The following is a 19,903-nucleotide window of genomic DNA, read 5'->3' as shown; positions in this document are numbered from 1 at the left end:
AGGAAATGAAACGTACGGTGATATCCGCGCGTTTTTTCTTCTTCTTCCGGGGGCGGGTGGTTGCTTAAAGCGCTTCCTGTTCTATGGGGGCGGGTGCTTTCCTTGGCGGTTGCTTGCGTAGAAGAAGAAGCGCTTCCTGTTCTACCGGGAAAAAAGATGGCGGCTGTTTACCGAAGTTGCGAGATCGAAACTTTATGAAAATGAATCGTAATAAAGCGCACCGGGTTATAAGGCGCACTGTTAGCTTTTGAGAAAATTTGTGGTTTTTAGGTGTGCCTTATAGTGCGGAAAATACGGTATATATATTGACGCTTACATAGGTCTGGTGATAATGTTCCCCTTTAACCTACACACATCAAACCGTACAATATCATCCTCTTTGTGGTTTTAATTCCATGTTGTGCTTTTCTTTTATAAATTACAATAGCATTAGATTACTATAGGGCAGGGGTCACCAACCTTTTTGAAACCAAGAGCTACTTCTTGGGTACTGATTAATCCGAAGGACTACCAGTTTGATACACACTTAAATAGCAGAAATAGCCAATTTGCTCAATTTATCTTTAACTCTATGTTATTATTAATAATTAATGATATTTTTCTTTGTGGAAACACTGATCATCTTAATGATTGTTCACAATAAATATATATCAAATAAAATATTAAAATATAAAAATATCAATATGCAACACTTTATTTTTATATTTTCTCTAAGTGCACATTTTTCAAATTGAACATTTTCAAATGATCACTTCTAAGACAGTCTTGTGAAATCACAATATCCCATTTTAACTAGCTAGCCACTAACATTTTTTAACAAATCATGAATTACTTTGCACCATGTTTGTACAAATAATAACTCATGTAAAATACAAAAGTAAACTCTCAAATTTTTAAATAAATCATGTCACACTTTGAACTGGACACCAAATCTGTCATCTGTTTCTTTGTCAGTTAGTGAAGACCAAGTCTTTAAAATATTTTCTTGGATTTTCAAATTCTATTTGAGTTTTGTCTCTCTTAGAATTAAAAATGTCGAGCAAAGCGAGACCAGCTTGCTAGTAAATAAATACAATTTAAAAAATAGAGGCAGCTCACTGGTAAGTGCTGCTATTTGAGCTATTTTTAGAACAGGCCAGCGCGCTACTCATCTGGTCCTTATGGGCTAACTGGTGCCCGCGGGCACCGCGTTGGTGACCCCTGCTATAGGGTATGCCAGAAAATGCAACAGAAGTGAAAAGGTAGACTACAGTATAGGGATAGTTTCAATTGACACGATGTATGCTACGATCCACCTTGGTGGTATAGAGGGGTTTTGTGACACGAGCGGTTTGTTCCATGCCGTCCTGCCTTTGTGTGAATGAAAAAGAGCTGGCCAGGTGTTGGTCTCTGAGGCGGTGCATGTGTCAGGTTTCATGCAGCAGGCAAACAGTGGCAAAACACTCCCCTCTGAACCATTGACCATTCACCGCCATCCACTTGTCTGATCCTCATCATTTCACTGGCAATGAAAGTCAACTGTGACAGGAAATGGAATCAATGAAGCCTTTACAGAAGAGGGATGGGTGGGAATATTTTTTGCACATTTGTCACACGACTACTCGACTGTGAAGGGCCGACATATTTCAGCTACCACTTCCATAACCATTTTTCCTCTTTAGGCCATTGGTTGGGTTTCAAATGGTCTTTTTTCCATTGACAACTCGATAAGCAATAACATGGTTAACTTCTGAGTAGGTTAAGGTTAAATCTGATGTAATTATTACTCAAATTGCATTAAATAAACATGTCTGGTCGTTCACATACACACGTCTTGATTAGTTCACATACTGTACATGTAAAAACATTTGATGTCTATTTCTATAAATGCATAATGTAAACGCCATTAGTCCGGTCACATACACACATAATGTAAGCATCTGTATAATCAGCTGTATATCCAGTTATACACACAAGAATGTTGTAGAATATGCTACAAAAACAAAAAAATTGAAAGAAATTTGAGACGTGGTGAAGCAAGGGACGACTGTAATAAAAAATATATATCTAATGGGGCTTAGATTATAGGGGTATAGCGATTAATTGATATATCGATTTATGTTCCTAAGATTCACTATCGAATTTTTCGGACTATACGGCGCACTTAAAATCCTTTAATTTTCTCAAAAATTATAACCCGGTGTGCCTAATGTACGGCATAATTCTGGTTGTCCTTACTGACCTCAAAGCAATTTTATTTGGTACATGGTGTAATGATAAGTGTGACCAGTAGATGGCAGTCATACATAAGAGATAAGTGTAGACTGCAATATGATGGCAGCAAACCACACCAAAACTTTAAATGTTCCTTTGAGAATATAGAACATTACACACGGCGCTCAAAAATCTGTCAAAGTGTTTTAGTACGACTTCGGTAAGCTATGAAGTCGCACCGCTTGATGGATTGTCGGCGCATTAAACATACGAGTATTATTATGCTGCGTGTATATGGACCGGAAAATGGCACCTATTAGCAGACATATTACCTGGCGTTTTATTTCGCAATATTATGCAAAACCAACTTTTCTTACCTTCTGGTACCTGCTGATCTGTATTTGGGATCTGCATAAGTCCTGAAAATGTGCGTGTGTCCGCAATTGTAGTGCGCGCCGAGGGCATAGTCATAGGCTTCTTCTTTTTCTCGACCTTCTTATGTGGCATTCATCATCCGCTGTTGCCATTTCTAATATAAAGTAGCGTAAAGTTCTTACTTATATATGTCAGCTATCAAAGCGCTAAAAACTGTAGTGGGTTTACATAATTCACCCACGGAACTTTAGTTATTAGAGGGTTCCGGTCAGACGGTTTTTCACAGGACTAATTTCCGCCGTTGATGTTGCATTATTGAGCCACGGATGAGAAGATGCTGCTCCGTTATTGATTTAAGTAAAGTTTGAATGTCATTAAAACAGTTAGCGCCATCTTTTGACACTTCTTCCACTCCCGTCCTTGCACGCTACACCGCTACAACAAAGATGACGGGAAGAAGACGCTGTCGAAGGTGAGCCACGTAGGTAAGACCGCCCACAATACGGCGCATCCAGAAGGGACGCTCAGAAAGCTACTTGAAGATGGTCTGTAAAACATCATCTATGCAACACTTTCACCAAAGAACCACCATTACATGTTATGTAGACCACAAGATAGTGTTTTAAATTTAGAAAAAAACAAACATAATATAACCCCTTTAAAGCGCCTTATAATCCGGTGCGCCTTTTGTTTGAAAAAAGACCTGAATAAATCCGCTCATAGGCAGTGCGCCTTTTAATCCGGTGCGCCCTTTGGTCCGAAAAATACGGTACATCGATCTGTGCTCGGCAAGTTTGCCTCTCGGAAGATAAGTACCGATCCAACATAGTTTTAAAAGGAAACAAGTTGATTTTATCGGTACGAGAAAAAAGGAAAATATTGGATTTAAGAATGGCAGACCGAAAAGGTCACAACAAATACAAATGCCACAACACAATATAAACCGCAACACAACTTTAAGCCACAAAGCAGGCGACGGACACGGCGGAAGTGACAGGGGAGCAAAGTTACGGCGACGGACCAACTTCCTGAACATAGTATATATGTTTTCGAATTAATCGCGATTCCTATTTATAACAATTCTTAATCGACTCAAAAAAATCAAAAACCTATTTTTTTATTTTGTTTTAAAATTGTTTGTTTTAATCTCTCCTTTCCAGCCACTGAGGCAAATCATATTGTTGATATAGCTGCCCATATCTGCTGTACATATTTATTTAAAAAAAAAAAAAAACTTTTTTTAAATAATAAAATAAAAAGAAGTGTTGGATACTTCTCTTGATGCCTAAATTATTGGTATTTGACTTTATGAAATGTTTGGGGAGAATTCTATGGAACAAAACAAGTAATACAGAAATGTATCAGAGCTGTTATCTATTTTATGAAGGAATTTAGTTAATCATTGAACTTGCACCCAATGCTATTAAATTTTTTTTATTTTGAATCAAATAAATGATAAATGGGTTATACTTGTATAGCGCTTTTGTACCTTCAAGGTACTCAAAGCGATTTGACAGTATTACCACATTCACCCATTCACACACACATTCACACACTGATGGCGGGAGCTGCCATGCAAGGCGCTAACCAGCAGCCATCAGGAGCAAGGGGTGAAGTGTCTTGCCCAAGGACACAACGGATATGACTAGGATGGTAGAAGGTGGGGATTGAACCCCAGTAACCAGCAACACTCCGATTGCTGGCACGGCCACTCTACCAACTTCGCCACGCCGTCCAATCAAGAGTTGTTTTGAATGGAGAATCAAATCTGAATCGAATTGTTACCCCCAAGAATCGATTCAAATCATGTGGTGTCCAAAGATTCACAGCCCCATATATTAGTATTATTGAAAAAGTAAAAAAAAAATAGTTTCTGACTGAAAAAGAGGCTACACTTCACTTACTCTTCCAACTTTGTTCATTACACCATTTTCAACTTTCCGTCGCAGCAATGAGTCGCCGAAACTTGTCCGCTGTCACTATCACTTCTTTTCCATCTTTGTTATGGCTTTATGTTGTTGGGTTGTATCGTTTCTATTTGATGTGGCTTTTGCAATTGTGCTATCGCTGAAAGTTGTGTTGTGACGTTTGCATTTGTTTTGACTTTTCTCTGCTACAGTTAATAAAATGGGAGTAGTAGCAGGTCAAACCACTGCTCATTTAACCTGAACAGATTTAGTTGCACTTAATCTTTTATATTAATTTATTTTGTATTATTTGCATGTTAAAAACACAACAGTAAAAGTAGCAGGTTAATTTAACCTGGATACATGTTTGTTGCGTTTTATTTTTTATATAAATATTGTATTATTTCTATAATGCAAAACAAAAGCAAAAGTAGCAGGTAAATATACTGTTAAAATGTTGGTTACTGTATTTATATTGAACATTTCTTATATACTGAAAATGAGGGCCGCGTTACATTCAAATATGATGTAAAAGCTTTGGCCATTAATTGTTGTTTACTTACTTGTTTGTATCCATAATTCAATTATACATAATTCCCTGACAAGAAATAACAGGAATATAGGAAACTTCTCCTGCACTGTCTAGTATCCACTATTTATTTCACTGTCACACTAGTTGTTGTTTATTCTAAAAAGTTACTATATCAAATTCAATTCACTGACTCATTTCGGATCGTATCCTTCTAACAAAATAAGATTGTCCCTGAATCGTATCGGCAACCACAAATTATGAATCGTATCATTATCGAAATGAATCGTTAAACCCCTATATGTTACCATTTGCTTTGTTACCACTTATAACATAAAGCTAAGATGTGGATGTTTTGTTCAGATAGTTTATTTAGCATAAATTGATCCACCCACATTATATCGGTTTTAGTATTTTTGTACTTTTCTGTACAACGTTGTTGGAAAAAGTTTGGAAAAAGGTTTTTTTTTAGGGCCCCTGTCCGTCATGGCCTTTAAAATCGTCATTACTTTTCAATTCCAGCGTCAGTGCATACACACATAATGTGAATCTCTCTCCATCCATTTTCAAACACATAACTTGAATGTCAACCTATGAGTGAATAATGGAATTTTATGGCTGTCTGAGTCATCTGTTTTACAAAAGGAGTGGATCCGATGGGAAATTCCAAGGTCGCATGCACCGTATGTCGGTCAGAGAGGGAATAAGTAACGCAAGTGAATCGATTGCTGCTTTGTTGACTTTAGTGAGTGACATGCAAACGTTGATATGTAGATAGACAAACAAGTCATATAAAGTGCACCATTACGACTATTGTGTTCTGCTTTACTTACAAAAGGCAGAAGGCAAACAGTCACCAATAAAACATGTACAGTTGAAGAGACAGGGTCAACAGTAGGATTGGAAAATTACAAAGAGTGAAACCAGTGCTCTGAAGCCTTTTAGTGAGCAACTTGAACTAATCAATTCGATTTGCTGTGTACAAAAACATGATTTGTGGGCTTATATTCATGCAGAGCTTGCGTCTCTGCGGCGACTGCCAGGTTTAGTTAAAGGGGAACATTATCACCAGACCTATGTAAGCGTCAATATATACCTTGATGTTGCAGAAAAAAGACCTTTTTTTTTTAACCGATTTCCGAACTCTAAATGGGTGAATTTTGGCGAATTAAACGTCTTTCTATTATTCCCTCTCGGAGCGATGACGTCACGTTGTGACGTCACATCGGGAAGCAATCCGCCATTTTCTCAAACACATTACAAACACAGAGTCAAATCAGCTCTGTTATTTTCCGTTTTTTTCGACTGTTTTCCGTACCTTGGAGACATCATGCCTCGTCGGTGTGTTGTCGGAGGGTGTAACAACACGAACAGGGACGGATTCAAGTTGCACCAGTGGCCCAAAGATGCAAAAGTGGCAAGAAATTGGACGTTTGTTCCGCACACTTTACCGACGAAAGCTATGCTACGACAGAGATGGCAAGAATGTGTGGATATCCTGCGACACTCAAAGCAGATGCATTTCCAACGATAAAGTCAAAGAAATCTGCCGCCAGACCCCCAGGAAAAGAGAGCGGATGAGGGTATGTCTACAGAATATATTAATTGATGAAAACTAGGCTGTCTGCACTCTCAAAGTGAATGTTGTTGCCAAATGTATTTCATATGCTGTAAACCTAGTTCATAGTTGTTAGTTTCCTTTAATGCCAAACAAACACATACCAATTGTTGGTTAGAAGGCGATTGCCGAATTCGTCCTTGCTTTCTCTCGTGTCGCTGGCTGTCGTGTCGTTTTCGTCGGTTTCGCTTGCATGCGGTTCAAACCGATATGGCTCAATAGCTTCAGTTTCTTCTTCAATTTCGTTTTCGCTACCTGCCTCCACACTACAACCATCCGTTTCAATACATGCGTAATCTGTTGAATCGCTTAAGCCGCTGAAATCCGAGTCTGAATCCGAGCTAATGTCACTATAAACTTGCTGTTCTATCCGCCATGTTTGTTTGTATCGGCATCACTATGTGACGTCACAGGAAAATGGACGGGTGTATACAACGATGGTTAAAATCAGGCACTTTGAAGCTTTTTTTAGGGATATTGCGTGATGGGTAAAATTTTGAAAAAAACTTCGAAAAATAAAATAAGCCACTGGTATCTGGTTTTTAATGGTTTTAACCCTTCTGAAATTGTGATAATGTTCCCCTTTAAAGAGCAGCGATGATCCTTGCTGTCAGGAGATTAAACCTGAGCCTTTTACAAACTAAACACTTATAAATGCAGTTGTGTGACGTTACCTACGTTTTATTAGTCATGCATTTCGTCACTGTTAGGGACGTGAATCTCTTTGAGATGGACAATTCGGTTCGCATCTCGATACATGGTTTACAATGCGATACAAAAACTATTTGTTTTATAAAACAGAACGATTCGATGCAATTCGATTTAGTTTATGAACGATTCGATACGATTGTTAAAATGTGTTGATGGACACAAAAGTACAAAAGCATTCCTTCCTGTGCATACACTCCTCATGTTAGAGGATAAATAGTTCGGACCTTGGCACCAAGCGCTCAGATTAGATCTGTCCAAGCTAATGCCATGTCTACACTAAGTCGTTAAACCCCTTAAACGAATACTTATTTAACCTAAGCCCCGTTTCAGCCACACTAAACCATCGTTTAAGGTCCCCCTCTGACAAATTTTTACATGGCTAAGTGCGCCGTGTATTTCTTGAATCTCCGGGCACTTAGCTTACAAAGTGAGTTCGGAGAAGAAGTGACGCCAGAAAGACCGCCCCTACACAAAGTGACGCCAAAAAGTCTGCATCCCACACAGGAAGTGATATCACAAAGAACGCGCCACAGCCAGCTTCATGACAAAGATGGATGCGGGTCAAGCAGAACTTGCCCGTGTTTCTACTTCTTGTACTTGTACAGACGCTTTTGGAAATCACAAATCAATACCTTAAGAGAAGGCAACGGGCGATTGCAGCTATTTCGGATACTACACATCTCAGACGGCAACAGAACTTTCGAACAGTCAGCTGTGATTCTATTTACTGAAAAATGTGTTCCCTTCCTCCCGTGAATGTGATCGTGATAGGCAGTGTGTGACTACAAATATTGCTTTATGGATGTGACTGTGAAATGGCCAGGCAGTGTGCATGATGCCTGCATCTTCGCTAACTCCGCCATTAGCGCGCAGCTAAAAGATGGAACCATCCCCTCGTGTCCCAAACAGTTTATCGCATTGTTTACTTTCTCATGTCGATGAAAGATTTTATTAATTTATGATGGCTCAGGTGTGATTCACAACAATAAGGCCCCGCAGCACACTGGATTCTAGTTCATTGAAATACCACAACATTGGATATCGTTCAAAGGAGATACATTTTCAATCTAAAAACTTGCACACAAAACAGCAAAAAAATGTAAAATGCATAGCAAACTATTTACAATTTAGCTCTTTTAAATAACTTCAAGTCATCTACTGGAAAGCTTGGAGCAGATGGACGCTTTTTTTTCACCCCATGCGTATTAGGTCGCGTTGCGCCGGCGCATGTTAGCTAACTAGACAATCAGATGGACAGTGGCTATACAGTATTATACAAGTCTAAATTTAGTCTAGCTTTCCAACCCAATTTTTATGTAGGATATACGCATGTATATATAACCTAATCATATTGTTTCTTGAACTTATAAAATAGCTGACCGTTTTTTCCCCCCTTCTCTGGGATTATATTCCCACTTTTGATCTCGGACGTCTGGTCACTTATAGCATATAACAATATTCTATTACTGTTAAGCAAACTATGAATAATAAAACACGCCAAAACATGTGTCCTTTATCATAGCTACACGTATGACAAAAAAACGCGTGAAAATCAGTGGTGTTCAGTGAGGTAAGATGAATTAAAGTGCTGACAGTTCATTGCTCATGCCAAATGAATTGCACTGAGTGGAGCGGATCACCACTCCAAGATGGCGGCCCCGCGTCTCGTCAGCGCCAGTAGGCAGTAGCAGTAGATGCTGCGTCTACTTATAAGATGTCTATGGTCATGGACCCACTAGCTGCGGAAGCTAGCTCTCCAGTCAGCTGAACAGACTCAATGACGCCACGGTGAAATTTTGTTAAGTTTACTGAGGAATTAGTGGAACTGAAACAATAAAAGAATGCCGTTGTAAGTTAATAATACCAACACAGACACTCGTAAATGTGTGAGCATATTTCCTAATGCTAACGATGCTAGCGTCATTACATTACCATAGCATGTACAAATATGCAAGAAAACACTCTTACAGACATCACGCATGGGACGGATTAGTAAGTATAAACAGTTTAGTTATGCTGTAAAACTTACAAACGATGCTCGGAGTGATGCATAAAGAATCCATACGAGTAGGAACGCTATGGACGGCTAGAAGACAAACAACACTTCGGTTGAAAAACAAAAAAAGCACTGGCAGTAAATGGAAGGACACTGCAGCACCTGCAGTGAGCAAACCCGTCCAAAAGATGGCGCTATAGCAGAAACAATAAAACACCTCTCTGTGTTTTTGCTTGATTTATTTATTTTTTTCTACAAAACTATTATTATAGCCGCCAGCGAAGAATAATCCCAAAATTAGTCACTCTGTCTTTATAAACCGCAGAGTTCAAAGTGTAAGAAAAAAGTAATGACTTATAGTCTGAAATGTACGGTATACGTAAATCAGCTAATCTTTAAACTTCGAAGTAAAATAAAATTTGACAAAATTATCATATTTAAGTGAATAATGTTAGGTTATATGAACATTTAAATCCATATTCAGTCCATGTACGGTATATGGAATGTGTTAACACTTTAAAAATATTTTTTTATTTTAATAAAATACCGAAATTACTTTGGGGGGTTTATCTAAATATGTTCTAGATATGCTAATCCCATCATTTAAAGTCAAAAACCAAATTTAAGTTTTTAGATGTGTGTTTCAATGCAAATATTTGCTATAAATATTTTTTTTGTGCATCTAAACACACCAAGTGTACATGTATGGGTCGGTGACGTTGGGTTCAGGGTGGGATGGGGACCCAGAATTTGATGCTGCGCCCCTGGCTGTAGTTACACTGGTGAAAAGGTAAGAGGCTAAGGCTAACTTTAGTCCGTCAGGAATAGTTAAAACATCCTACTACGATGACTCACAGGCTATTTTAGAGACTTCCATGTAAGCAAAGACATGAGGACACCCATGATCTACACAAGGGTGCCGAGGAGGCTAATGCCCGAGGTTTGAGAGGGCTACATCCTGCTGACTGTACCCACGGTAGCAGGCTCACATTCACTAAATAGGAGCCGGCCAGGCGGTCATCATGACCACGATGTCACGTCACGGCTAAGGATAGCCTCAAAGTCGTAGTGTTACCCGATTCTCCCTGGCTCATCCACCGCCGTAGCGTCCTCCAACACAGAGCTACTAATTGCTCCCACTGAGCAACTCTCAGAGCTTTTAGTGTGGGAATGTCAGCGTGGATATGAGGACATATCTGCACTTTAACAATACATGTGATACCTGCTACAAAAACAGACAATTGTCTTCAGCTTTTTTAAAAAGAACAATGTCCAGCTGGAATTGGGCAAGATTGTTTGAGGTCAAAGGTGATATTATAGTCATTGATGTTTAAAACTTTGTTACAAAGATTGTCATATTTAATTGTAATAAAGCAAAATGGTCATCATTTATTAACCCATATGCAGTACAGGCCAAAAGTTTGGACACACCTTCTCCTCATTCAATGCGTTTTCTTTATTTTCATGACTATTTACATTGTAGATCAGGGGTCCCCAAACTACGGCCCGGACCCGGCCCGTCAGCGTCCAAAATCCGGTGCGCGGGAAGTCCCAAGTAATTTTTTATTTTTTTAATTATTTTTTTAATTATTTTTTTAAATCTGTCCTTTCTAATCTATTTTCTACTGCTCTGTGTCTCCTAGGTAAATCATATTGTCTAAAAATGCATTTTCCTATCTATAACATGATTCAGCCTGCGACACATGGTCATTTTCATAGTAGGCTATTATAGCTAATATAGACACTTACGTCATGAGTTGCCTTCATTATAAGACTTATACATGGCTTTTCGTTTTTTGCGGCTCCAGACAGATTTGTTTTTTGTATTTTTGGTCCAATATGGCTCTTTCAACATTTTGGGTTGCCGACCCTTGCTATGATGCATACATTTAGCTGTTGTATTATGACCTCTTTCAGATAAGGGTTTTTTTTTCTTTCCTTTGCTTTATTTAGATTCCGTCGCTGGACTGGATTCTATGATTCACGATTTTCCAGGAGTTGGATGGCGAGCTAAACCCCGAACCAAACAATTGGTAAACGTGACCTGAGTGGTCACACACGACATTAAGACTCGCAACACAAAGACTGGCTATTGTATATATACTGTATTTTTTTCATTTTATTATTGTGTGGACAGCTACAAGATTAAAAATATTTGCAATTAAATGCAAATAATTGTTAAAATCCTGTGTAGGCCTCCATACATTGTTGCGCCCCCTAGGCTCTGACGAACCAATTCTGATCAGGCCCAAATTCTCCTTCAGTTCAAATATTGCCCTTGAAGGTAACTATACTAATCAAAATGGGTACAAGATAGCGCTATAAGTGTTGCATCGGCCTTTTTTAAATATGTATTTGTTTTTACATTAAGTACTTTACATGCTCAAAATAAAATAATAAAATAATAACATGTAGTAATAGCATACTTGCCAACCTTGAGACCTCCGAATTCGGGAGATGGGAGGGTGTGTGTGTGTGTGTGTGTGGGGGGGGGGGGGGGGGGGCGGGTATTTCTTACACACACATTATATATATATATATATATATATATATATATATATATATATATATATATATATATATATATATGTATGTATAAATAATCTGTTCATGAATGAGTATATATATTCAGCCACCGTGTTCAATGGAGAAGTCTGATCTACAAAATGTGCAGGCAGCATACCCCTTCCCCTTCGAGCTGTCCTGGATGAACTGAAATTATTTTTTCCAATCATTTTGGAACTTGCAAGCGTACTTCTTCTTCTTACTCGTCGTCGCCACGCCTCTTCTTTTGTTCTTACGGAGACATATATAATAGTCTCCTTTTCAGGTGAGAGAGGACGCTAAAGGCAGTGCCTTTAAGGCACGCCCCCAATATTGTTTGGGGGGGGGGGGTTGTATATTTTCAAGTATTTCTTACACACACATTATATATATATATATATATATATATATATATATATATATATATATATATAAATAATCTGTTCATGAATGAGTGTATATATTCAGCCACCGTGTTCAATGGAGAAGTCTGATCTACAAAATGTGCAGGCTGCATACCCCTTCCCCTTCGAGCTGTCCTGGATGAACTGAAATTATTTTTTCCAATCATTTTGGAACTTGCAAGCGTACTTCTTCTTCTTACTCGTCGTCGCCATGTCTCTTCTTCGTTCTTCTGCTTCGTCTCTGTTATGTTTTTGGACATTACTACTTGCCGTAGTTTTGCAGCAATGCATGATGGGAATCCGAATGTTGTGCGTCAGTGTATTAACGTGGAATAAACACACGCTGAGAAATAGCTCCGTACCTGCCTACTTTAAGGGTTATAGATAAACCTATGGATAACGGAGACATATATAATAGTCTCTTTTTCAGGTGAGAGAGGATGCTAAAGGCAGTGCCTTTAAGGCACGCCACCAATATTGTTGTCCGGGTGGAAATCGGGAGAAATTCGGGAGAACGGTTGCCCCGGGAGATTTTCGGGAGGGGCACTGAAATTCGGGAGTCTCCCGGGAAAATCGGGAGGGTTGGCAAGTATGAGTAATAGTGAAAAAAATAATAAATATTTTTTAAATGTTTATAATTTTTTGTCATAGCCAGAATTCTATAGATTTGTTTTTTGGTACTGCATATGTTTTTTTGTTGTTTTTTTTAAATATAAGTGTTGCAAGTCTTCATAAAGTCAATGTATGGATCTATGGTTATCATCACACGTTCCCTCATTGCTATAATGGCTTTCAATAGGAAAAAGCCCATTGGAGTACATCAACTGCATCTAAGCAGTTGTCTTTCTCACTACGATAGGGCAAAACCATCCTCGCCCGAGCACACCCTCTAGGTTTTGGAGTATAAATATTTGGGGCTTTGGCACCAGCCGCTAGACTAGATCTGAACAGTCTAAGTCTAGATCTGACTATTCTAAGTCTATGAGCATGAACTGATGAAGCCTACTCGAAACGTCGTCTAAGAAAAACTAAACCGTCCAGTTGCGATCTATTGAATGCCCTGAGAGGACAATGACCTGAATGAATGAGAACATTCATAGACATTTGAGTGTTTGTTTTAATGAGCCCTTTGTCAGGATTCAAACATGGAACATCAAACCCTAATTGTAATTAGCTTCTTGTCAGCAATGCTGAACACCACTAAAAATAATGTGTCAGCATTTTAAAGGGTCACAGCACGGGATTGTACAGTACATTGAACGTTTCCCTTTTAAATGGAGAACATATCTGATTGAGTTCCCTATGCTCTGAAGATGACAGCAGCTCATTAAAACACTGGGAGGCTGAGACGCACAGCTGCAACTGTAACCTCGAGTGCCGAGTGGAGCGCCGTCGCAGTTAGTGGCGAAGCACCAGATGCTGCCACTTAATTGGCCCGCAAATGCGTCTCGCTGAGTCATGTTTAAAAAAATGTACCCCGTCATAGAGTGACGCATGACAATGAAACCATTTTGGTTCAAGCACTTAAAAGCAATGCGAGTGCCAAATAACCAAAAACACACATAATGCAAAGTGATAAGTCGGTTGAATATTTATAAATGATAAAAAAATCCTGCTCAACTATTTACAGTACTGTACTGTTTACTCTTTATGTTTTACCATGCTGAGCAAACTATTTCAACATATAAACAATACATGACATGATTTTTCTATTTGTCCGATTCTCCCTTTACTTTGTATTGATCATTTTATATGGTCTTAATTAAATTAGAGCAGTGACAAGAGGGGACTGCAACGTACAAAGGCGCAACTATCCATCCATCCATTTTCTACCGCTTGTCCCTTTTGGGGTCGCGGGGGGTGCTGGAGCCTATCTCAGCTGCATTCGGGCGGAAGGCGGGGTACACCCTGGACAAGTCGCCACCTCATCAAAGGGCCAGCACAGATAGACAGACAACATTCACACTCACATTCACACACGAGGGCCAATTTAGTGTTGCCAATAAACCTATCCCCAGGTGCGTGTTTTTGGAGGTGGGAGGAAGCCGGATTACCTGGAGGGGACCCACGCAGTCACCGGGAGAACATGCAAACTCCACACAGAAAGATCCCGAGCCCGGGATTGAACCCAGGACCTTCGTATTATGAGACACATGCACTAACCCCTGTTCCACCGTGCTGCGCAGAACTAAATTTGGCCAAATGGTGGAGTCTATCAGAGGCATACGGTCATGGAACAGGCTGCCAGCCCATGTCAGAAACTGTGACATCTATTTAACATTTAAAACTGCACTGAAACGGTGGTTGAAAACTAATCAGACATGCACGCACAATTAGACTCACTAGTTTTTGTTTGTTTGTGGTTTGTTTTATTTTTTTGTCCATGGTCTGTGCTTATGGTATGATTGTAATGTGTAATGTCTTGTGATTTATGTATTCTTTTGTATCATGACCTGTTGAATGTTTACTGTATTAACCTGCCTTAGGACAGCGGATGAAAATGAGCTATTGTGCTAAAACTCCGGCATATTTACATTGTTGCTCTGTGTTGATGAATATGCATTGTCCTTATTCAAATAAATAAATAAATGTTCTTGGTTTTTTTATATTTTTTATGTATTATTTATTCTTTGTATTGTTTCATTACTGTCTATTTAATTACATTTTATTATATTTGTTTTAGTTATCGATTTTGACTATTGATTGATTCTTTTATTACATTACTAAGGAGATAATGAAATTTGATATTTTTCAATGTATTTATTTTCATTTTATTTTATTTGTTTTAATTATCGGCGTTGACTATTGATTTATCCTTTTATTACTTTACTAATATATATTTTTTTAAATGTTATTCTTAATTTTTTTACTCTGTTCTTTTTTTGTATTGTATTTGTGTTTTATTTTACATTCAAATTTTAAGAATTTTGGCTTCCAGACGATGCAGGTTTGCTAAAATACAACAAAAAAAACTGCTATTCAAGCATTTAACATTGTAAATGTGGACTTTGATGCAAATCAATGTGCATACTGTAACCATGGCAACTTTCAGCCACTGACAAGAAAGTGTCTGCTCTTTTTTCTTAAACCTCTGCATGTAAAAAAAAACAAAAAAAAACGTCCTCATGGCTTGTATTAGGTGAGGCTGAAACACAAATCTGTAGTGACAACACATGCTAACATACTAACATCAACACAAATGTTACCTTTTTGCTGAAAGGGGAAAGGGCCGCCTCGCGTGCGTGTGCTGCTCTTCGCAGCTGAAAAGACAAATAGGGGACTTTAGTGAGACATTAAGATAAATAAAATGCAGGTGATAATGTATCAATAATGCAAATAAAATACAACTAGAGGTTTTCTGCTTTTTACAACATATGCATCTTGCTTGCCATGATGAACATTCATTCTAGATTTTATATCACTTGGACACACTGGTATATAAAAATCGATGAAGCTGAGGTGTCAAACTTGCTTTTATTGAGGGACATATCACAATTGTGACTGCCCTCAGAGGGACGTTGTAACAGTGAATATACAGTATATGAATACAAACGTATAATAGCTTTGTTACATCATTTCCATTGGCAAATTTGACAAAAACAGACCATCTTTGAGTCTTAGTAAAACTGCTATTCGGTACCAGTAAAAGAGAGAGTCAAACCCAATACAAATAGGTGGTGTGGATATAAATCACATTTTGGGGTGTAATAATATACGATAACATGAACTGGAAATCTCATATGGAAATATACAACATACGGTGACAAACAAAATACATGAATCATGAATAAAGCAACATATGTTCTGGACCAAAAATCACTCCATATTCTCTACTGCTCGCTAGTGTTACCATATCTGAGTTATTGTGCAGAAACATGGGGAAATAACAACAAAGGTACATGGGGCGGTATAGCTCGGTTAGTATGGCAGGTTCGATACCCGCTTCCGCCATCCTAGTCACTGCCGTTGTGTCCTTGGGCAAGACACTTTACCCACCTGCTCCCAGTGCCACCCACACTGGTTTAAATGTAACTTAGATATTGGGTTTCACTATGTAAAGCACTTTGAGTCACTAGAGAAAAAGTGCTATATACCGTATTTTTCGGAGTATAAGTCGCACCGGAGTATAAGTCGCACCTGCCGAAAATGCATAATAAAAAAAGGAAAAAAACATATATAAGTCGCTCTGGAGCCCGGCCAAACTATGAAAAAAAATGTGACTAATAGTCCGAAAAATACGGTAAATATAATTCACTTCACTTCACTTCACTATTCACTAACCATGTTACAAAACACGGTGGGTAGCATAATACATAACGTTGGATATCGAGAACATTCAAACCCTTTATTTATTGAATCAAAAATCTTTTAAATTCAATGATTTGGTGCAGTTGCAAACAGCTAAAATGATGTACAAAGCAAACTATAACCTGCGACCCAAGAATGTACAATTCTTCTCAACAAAAGAGGAGAAATATAACCTGAAGGTAAAATTAATCTTAAAACATCTGTATGCACGCACAACACTGAAGAACTTTAGTATATCAGTATGTGGAATTAAATTATGGATTGGATTAAGCAAAGAAGTCAAACAAAGTACTAATATGATCCCCTTTAAGAAACTGTTAAACTCAAAGTGTTTACAAAGTACTAAGAAGAAAAATCCTGATAAACATTGTGTACCTTATTAAAAAAAATATTATAATTTTATTAATCTATTAAATTACTTAATTTTTTTATTTTAAAAAATAGTTTACATGAATACATGTATTTACATTCTCATTAATTTATTCAATCACTGTTGTGTTACAGATTGAGTAACAAACACATTTATTAGAAATTGCTATGATACAAAAAGGGTAGGATCAAATTTACTCTGCTTACTGCTACTCCTTTTTGAACATGCTGTCATGAGAAATTAGAAATGTGTTATGTATCATATATAAACCATAACTTGCTTTAAAATTGTCATGGTGATGGGCAGATATTTAAGTAGTTATTTTTGATAACCCCCCCCAAAAAAAGAATTGTTGCATGATCAGATAATATTAAAGTGTAGATTTGTAAAACATGTGCAATTGCATGTCAAAATGTAAAGAACAAATACATTTAACCAGAAAGTGCTTTATTATTTTTCAGTCTTTCACATGCCACATCGATGACGTGGCGGACCACATACAGTAAATGACCTAACAAACCACATGAAATAACTTCAATGATGTGAAGGAACACGTAGAATTTTCACTGTCACACACTTTGAGTAACTAGAAAAAACACTATATAAATCTAATCCATTGTTTTTATTATGACGTGCCACATGAAATGATGTGGTGGGCCCAACAAAAGATAAATGATGTGGCACACCACATTAAATGATGTGGGGCCCGAGCCTTGAGTTTTGACACCTGTGGACTAAAGAGTGCTGTGAAAATAAACAAACTCATCCAGATGACATTATTTAGGTAGAAAACAAGGAACATAACTGATGTTACTGCTGGTGATGATGATCAGTGATGCAAAGCAGAGCACTGCTACGGTGATCAATTTTTTCAAAATGCAGCACAAACATGTTCGAGCAGTGCTGTACTGTGCGACAAATTTGCTCGCAAATGCGCCTAAAAATAGACCGTACGACTTCTTTAAAAAAAAACAGTCACACACAAGGAATTTCAACCCTTTTATCGCATTTTGCTCCTAAAATAAATCCATTCAAATTTGATAAAACTACAGTAAAATTTGCACCCATCTGTATAGCACAGGGGTCAGCAACCTTTACCAGTCAAAAAGCCATTTTGACCAGTTTCACAAATTAAAGAAAACAATGGGAGCCACAAAAATCTTTTGAAATTTAAAATGAAATAACACTGCATACAAAGTTTTTCTTTTGCTTTGTGCTATGTATAAACCAAGGGTCTCAGACACGCGGCCTACACCTTAATATAAAAATTGAATGTTAGTGCGACCCGCAGGTTTTATACGAATGGCGCTTGACAGCGTCATACTTGTCAACCCTCCCGATTTTCCGGCAGACTACGAAATTTCAGGGCAACTATTCTCTCGAACATGCAGTGATGTTACAGCATTTAGCGCCCACTACAACCAGCATGCCTATCCAGCCACACGTTGTATGGAGCTTCTGCTTTCTCAGTAAGTGACAGCAATGCATACTTGGTCAACAACCACACAGGTTACACTGACGGTGGCGGTATAAAAAACTTTAACACTCTTACTAATAATGCGCCACACTGTGAACCCACATCAAACAAGAATGACAAACACATTTCGGGAGAACATCTGCACCGTAACACAACATAAACACAACAGAACAAATACCCAGAATCCCATGCAGCCCTAACTCTTCCGGGCTATATTATACACCCCCGCTACCAAACCCCGCCGACCTCAACCGACGCTCAGTAATTAATTACATTTATTAAAGAGTAATTCAATTACTTCTTTGGGTAAAGTAACTACAATTAATGACTTTTTAAAAGTGATTTTCAGACCACAGCCTGTCACACATCATCATGAAGCAGTTGGCAGGTAGGGGTTCCTGACTAACATTTTTGTGTTTATGTCCTATAATTATGTTTACCTATAAATACATCATTGTTAGAGGTCAATTAATTTCATGTTGCTGCTGACATTTAAACATGTCCTCTTAAACCAGGGCACTTTTTTTTCACATTTTGTTCTTTTGTGTTTTTGTTAGCTGAAGAATTGAGCACTGCTAAATGTTTTTTTTAAGAAGATTGGAGATTATATTTTTCTTATATTATTTTCAAGGCATTTTTCTTACCTCAAAACACCTCTTAAGTTAGGATCCTATTATGCACAACCTACTTTACTATTTTTGTGTATTTGGGATCACATCACTCCCCCAAAAAAACAAATCAAGTTAAGTCAACGGATATTTCCATTCATGGGTTAGTTTATGGGCCAAATTATATCAGGATATGAGTTTTGATCCATATCGCCCAGCCCTACACTCGTGTTAGTGACAGTGCTAGCACAGTTTAGGCATGTTCTGTGTTTAATTGAGCGTTACAGTAGGCCTTATGATAGCATTGTGTTTATTTTATGAGGGCACATGTGTAACTTGTTTGAGTGTCAATAATGAAATTGTGATATTTAAGACATTTCATATTGCTACAAAACATTTTCTGTGCTACAAAAAAAATTCTGTGCTACAAATTATTTTCGTTTATTAGCACCGGTGCTACTAGTGAAAAAGTTAAGCATACAGCACAGTAGAGGGTCAGATCAGAGCAGCTGCCGTGCGATGACAACACAATAGCTAACCCCGCCTCCTTCTGACTCTCATGTAAACAATACGCCATCCCCACCCAAGTGTCGCTTACTCAACAAAACTGGCAGGAAACAGTCTCACGTTTCTTGCCGCCATTGACTCACATTGCTCCAGTGGTAAAGAGATGATGTTGATGTTCCTCTAGTGTATGCAATGTGTGCGTCTGATGTGCCATGATGATTAAATGGGAAATAATGTGTGCTGTACAATAAGGGTATGCCATTTATTTATTGTGCATTGCAAAAGTTCCCCTTGAACATATAGCAGATTCCGTAATTAACATTTACAAGGAAAATGTCATCAAATGCCCAAGTAAT

At 38.1% G+C, this 19,903-nt stretch overlaps 1 protein-coding gene across 1 annotated transcript in view; it reads right to left on the bottom strand.

Annotated features, from left to right (window-relative positions):
- tln2a (talin 2a) overlaps positions 1 to 19,903 on the bottom strand; it is a 214,539-nt gene that overhangs the window by 128,021 nt on the left and 66,615 nt on the right. The window contains exon 2 of the mRNA XM_072913376.1: positions 15,484 to 15,537. The gene's annotated coding sequence lies outside the window, so the exon portion shown is untranslated. The remainder of the gene's footprint in view (positions 1 to 15,483; positions 15,538 to 19,903) is intronic.

Source organism: Nerophis lumbriciformis, linkage group LG06, assembly GCF_033978685.3.
Source record: "Nerophis lumbriciformis linkage group LG06, RoL_Nlum_v2.1, whole genome shotgun sequence".
Lineage (NCBI taxonomy): Eukaryota > Metazoa > Chordata > Actinopteri > Syngnathiformes > Syngnathidae > Nerophis > Nerophis lumbriciformis.
Note: the sequence above shows the minus strand (reverse complement) of the source record. Positions and strands in the feature narration are given on the sequence as shown.